Raw genomic sequence first — 6,000 nt, 5'->3', positions numbered from 1 at the left:
CCACAGCCTGGCCGACGAGATATACTTTGAAGCAGATAGTGATCGTTTCCTCTTGAAAAATTGCCGTCTTTTGCTAAGGCAAAGTACATCAGATTAAATGTAATAACGCACCATCGACATGGATTAATACAAAAAAAAACCATTTCACTCTTTATAGATCTTTATCATGTTATTACTTCTTAACGTTGTACACAAGGAAAAAACTGTGCTAATAAAAGCATGTTGTGCAACTTTGCGTGTCTGTCTTCACTCTGCTAAGGTTAGGCTGCGTTGGTTTAGGTCGCACAGTACTATGTAAAACTTGCATCTGACTACAAATTAAAAAAAAAAAAAGGCAGGTGCGGCAACACGGTGACTGAGACCAAACGTTCATATATGCACGACGATCAATGGTGGTGTCTGTGTCAGGTTATAGTGTAAACACACACAAATTACTGGAATAAAAGTACCAATAATAAGATCCACTAATAAAAGCCTGAGGGGTGAACATTTACCTTCAGCAGTGTGTACTAACACGTAACAATAAAATGCGCAATATAACAGTGACAGTACTACTAAGACACCTGTAACAATGCGCAATATAACACAGCGAGAGTACTACTAAGGCACCTGCAACAATGCGCAATATAACACAGCGAGAGTACTACTAAGGCACCTGCAACAATGCGCAATATAACACAGTGAGAGTACTACTAAGGCACCTGCAACAATGCGCAATATAACACAGTGAGAGTACTACTAAGGCACCTGCAACAATGCGCAATATAACAGTGACAGTACTACTAAGACACCTGTAACAATGCGCAATATAACAGTGACAGTACTACTAAGACACCTGCAACAATGCGCAATATAACACAGTGAGTACTGCTAAGACACCTGCAACAATGCACAATATAACAATGAGAGTACTACTAAGACACCTGCAACAATGCACAATATAACACAGTGAGAGTACTACTAAGGCACCTGCAACAATGCGCAATATAACACAGTGAGAGTACTACTAAGGCACCTGCAACAATGCGCAATATAACACAGTGAGAGTACTAAGGCACCTGCAACAATGCGCAATATAACACTGTGAGAGTACTGCTAAGACACCTGCAACAATGCACAATATAACAATGAGAGTACTACTAAGACACCTGCAACAATGCGCAATATAACAATGAGAATACTAAGACACCTGCAACAATGCACAATATAACAATGAGAGTAACAGGACACCTGCAACAATGCGCAACACAGTGAGAGTACTAAGACACCTGCAACAATGCGCAATGTAACACAGTGAGAGTACTAAGACACCTGCAACAATGCACAATATAACAATGAGAGTACTAAGACACCTGCAACAATGCGCAATATAACACAATGAGAGTACTACTAAGACACCTTCAACAATGCGCAACACAGTGAGAGGACTACTAAAACACCTGCAACAATGCGCAATATAACAGTGAGTACTGCTAAGACACCTGCAACAATGCGCAATATAACAGTGAGTACTGCTAAAGACACCTGCAACAATGCGCAATATAACAGTGAGAGTACTACTAAGACACCTGCAACAATGCGCAATATAACACAATGAGAGTACTACTAAGACACCTGCAACAATGCGCAATATAACAGTGAGAGTACTACTAAGACACCTGCAACAATGCGCAATATAACAGTGAGAGTACTACTAAGACACCTGCAACAATGCGCAATATTACACAATGAGAGTACTACTAAGACACCTGCAACAATGCGCAATATAACAATGAGAGTACTAAGACACCTGCAACAATGCGCAATATAACAGTGAGTACTGCTAAGACACCTGCAACAATGCGCAACACAATGAGAGTACTACTAAGACACCTGCAACAATGCGCAATATAACACAGTGAGAGTATTACTAAGACACCTGCAGCAATGCACAATATAACGATGAGAGTACTACTAAGACACCTGCAACTATCATTGACACACGTCACTATGTACTAACTACACAAATTTCCTTACGTGGCTTCGGACGTCAATTTCTTAGGACTTTGTGTATTTATAATTATTTGCTTAATTTTAGGCTGGGCAAAATAAATCTACAACAATATATATTTAACGGCAAATAAACATAAAAACGGTAGCAGTAATACAAGTGCGAACGAGGCTGCCAAGACGATACGAAACGTTCAAATCCGAACATTTATAATTGGTGTTAAGAGCATGTGAACGTTCATCACCAGTGGTGAATGTGACCAATCACCACCTGGCTGCCTCAGGTACACTACACATACAGGGATAGCATGATAGCAAAATTTTACAAATACACAATGTTAGGCTGATACCAGTGACACCCATACTTTTGTACACTCCTAACAGGGACCGTAGTTATTATGAGTCTCTCTATGTCGTTGCTTATAGTATAGTCATCATTGTTATTATACTGTGTGCATGCCTTTGTTATATAACAGTGAAAAAAACCCGTAGGTTTAAGATATTATTTACAAGGCAGGAGAATGTTGTTTAGCCAGCAACTGTCACATTGCAAGTGCATACTCATTCTACTGCAAGTAAATATTGTTGGAATTTTTCACTCTCTTCTTCCGTTGTCCTACGTCCCACCATGTTGTGTGTGAGGGCGAGGAGACGCGTGGCACTGCTCTTGGCCCCATCTCGTAGCTTGGCTTCATTGACATCTATTGAACTCTGGCTTTCAACCATTGTCCTATCTACTCTCATTAAGGCCGTGAATGGAGTTTACATCACTACCTCGTCCAGTTCATTCCACTGGTCTACTACACTCAGACTTGAGAGAAACATTTATGACATCCCTATTATTCGTGTGTGCTTTTAGTTTCCACTTGTAGACCTCTGTTCTGAGTGTTCTCCCACAATACACACACCTGTGTTCTAAGTGCTCTACACTACATACACCGGTGTTCTAAGTGCACTACACTACACACACCTGTGTTCTAAGTGCTCTACACTACATACACCGGTGTTCTAAGTGCACTACACTACACACACCAGTGTTCTAAGCGCACTACACATACCTATATATACCGGTGTTCTAAGTGCTCTACACTACACAGTCACCTGAATCGTGCTTAAATACGCTTAAAGTTTATCTACAACTTCTACATTTGAAAATTACATTTAAATTTCAACAAAAATTAAATAAACACCGAAGATGTACATATCGGACAAACTTTAATATACATTCTATTTTAATACATAATATTAAATATTACACATTTAATACAGTATAAACTCCATTAAAGGCAACGTATGACCGTGTGCAACTTTTGGGTATTCTTATTTTGGAAACGCTTCTTCAGCCCAGTGCAAAGAAAGGCGGAAGATAAGGGGTTTGAGGTAATCAGTCCCTCAGCCTGGAGTCGATCTGTTCAGTCCATCAATCGACTCCAAGCTGAGGGATTGATTACCTCAAACTACTCAACTACCTTTCTCTGCGGTGGACTGAAGAAGCCACTGTGTGGCGATACGTTTCCAGAATGAAGATACCCAAATGTTGCACTAGTGTCTCATTTATCAACTTGTCAGTTTTCTAAACCATTTATTCACAGCTTATTACCGTATTATTATTTTTTACCTGCAACCTGTTTCGAGAGTTTTCCTCCTCCCGTTGCGGCCAGGTTAGTAAAGTGGAACCCTGATATATAGAAGAGATTTAGAAGTAACTGCGTGTACCTCTATAAACCCCTCATCGATTTCCAGTGTTTATACCTTAGCAGCCAAGTCTGGAGCCACGATTTTCTGTTGATTGCCTGCTCAAGCAGCTTCTTGCTGTTGAGGTCCGCTGAACCATATGTTCTTATGCCTGGTTGATCTGGCACCTGGCGGAGGTAGTGATCCAATTTCCTCTTTAAAAATTAAACTCTTGTACCAGAAACATTTCTAATATCTGCTGATGGCAGGCTGAAAAGTTTTGGCAGTATTATACCCCCATTTTTTACAAGTTTCTTTCATTCTATGAGATGGTCCTTCCGGGTTTTATATCCATTTTTTTTTTTCATTCTTTCCAAATCTATGCAGTTAGAATTTTCCACTACTAAACATGTGAAGACTTTCATCCTTATTTTGGTATCATGCATAAAGGATAAGAAGTTGTCACTAGTATTTTATGTAAGTCTGCTATGAGCACGAGAAACTGTGAAGGCGCCAGGACCGTGCCTCGGAGTGTTTAAACTTTTTTTTTTACTTTGTTACTGGTAATTTTTTGTGTTCTGTGCATTAGAAACTTGAATATACATTTTTCTATTTTTTCCCTGGTATAAGTACTCACCTCGTTTTATGGATTTAGATTTTAGATTTTGCCACCGAAGTGGCTAGTTTATTGTGCACCCTATATCCATCCTGTGTACGGTAGCACAAGAGCATATGGATATACAAAAGGCCTAGGAACTAGGCCCCCAAAAGAGTTAACTGGAGTACGTTTGGATTTATATCTACAATTTAATCTGTTACAGGAAAATTTAGGAGAATTGCTTCGTATCTCTGGTAACTTATTTTCACTAATATCTTGACACGTCACATAGGTTATTATACTGTTTTATGGGATATCATTTCACGATAACATTTGTCTAATGGCTTAGTTAAGTCCGCGTACAGTAGACCATATAAATATGAATTCTGGTTTTCATCCATAGCCTGCGTAAATTTATCATAATGGCTTAGTAGTTTAGTTCTACATAGATGACGACTTGGGTTGTGTAGGTAATGATTTTTCCGAAAGATTTAAAATTGGGTGTCTTATCCTTTCAAAAATTTATTATATGTAAGATTAGTGCTACTGATCTCGTGTTTTGCCAAAGCTCTGCTACCTCCTTTGTACCGTTTGCACTTTTAAAATTTAAAGTATCTGGAATTTCACCTAGATCTTAACTTTTTTTTTTTCCAAAGAAAACCGAGAGCTCGTGCTAATGATATTTTGCACTTCTCTATGAATATCGAGTTTCCTGAATCAGGCCGAGGTGTTGTATGTGTGCTCATCCTTCTACTTTTTCGAATTCTGGGGGATTTGTGCTTACGTCAGATATTGGATTTGCAGGACGGACAGAGGTAATAATAATATATTATCTAGATCTTCAACTCTCCTGTCATTTAGAGGATTGAAGATCAGTGATTCATGCTACTTTTTCAAAATTCTGCCAATTCTAGACGTGGTTTTATCAGAATTTCGCGTAGGTGTTGAAATATTTAGGATTTTTCCAGCTCCTTTTGCTTTATCAATAATCTCTCGGTGCAGATTACCTTTCCTTTGTTGTGACATGATTATTTTTAAACATTTGTCACCCTATTCTGTACATTATGCTACGTGATCTTTAAATATTTCTGCTTCTTAAAGACTTTCTCTGCTGGATACATTTCAAGACGGTGTTGCATGAGTCTGTATTCAACTTTTCATTCACTGGCGTTGCTTAAGGGTATTCAGAAATGTTTCCCAGGAAATGTCTGATAGGCTTATTTTCGTCCCAGTCAATTCCGTCGAAATTAAATTTACATTTCTTAGGTGTTCTCCTAATGCATTTATAATTGACTGTACTTCATCGAAGTTGTGATCGGGATATGTTGTAACTGAGATTGTGTCTAATTAATTCTTCAATGTTCATGAAGATGAAGTCTGCTGTATATTCACATGTTAATTTCCGTTACTTGATAACCACAACATTTCATACTTTTCACTGGGTCCCGAGAAGGGTAATATATGGTGTAAGATTTTCAAAGCTTCCAAGGCGCTTATAATTTTTTTCCCTATCAGTTTCGTGAATTATTCTGCCCGTTCTGACGGTGATTCATATTTAAGAATAATTACCAGATGCTTTTCTCTCCACCTAAATTCATAGTACTTTTACCGGATCATGTTACGAGTTCAAATGTTTCGTATAACAAAACAGGTCTCTTATGTACGAGTCCTACTCCTCTAAGTGACTTCTTTACTCTCTCACAACTATACACATTGTAATTTTTCACCCATTTCAGACT

At 38.5% G+C, this 6,000-nt stretch overlaps 1 protein-coding gene across 5 annotated transcripts in view; it reads right to left on the bottom strand.

Annotated features, from left to right (window-relative positions):
- Nucleotides 1-6,000, bottom strand: part of LOC128696198 (neural-cadherin-like) — a 703,451-nt gene that overhangs the window by 285,639 nt on the left and 411,812 nt on the right. The gene's annotated exons all lie outside the window — the stretch shown is intronic.

The sequence above is a fragment of the Cherax quadricarinatus genome, chromosome 48 (assembly GCF_038502225.1).
Source record: "Cherax quadricarinatus isolate ZL_2023a chromosome 48, ASM3850222v1, whole genome shotgun sequence".
In the NCBI taxonomy this organism is placed as follows: domain Eukaryota; kingdom Metazoa; phylum Arthropoda; class Malacostraca; order Decapoda; family Parastacidae; genus Cherax; species Cherax quadricarinatus.
The sequence above is the reverse complement of the archived record's forward strand: the minus strand, read 5'-3'. Positions and strand labels throughout refer to the sequence as shown.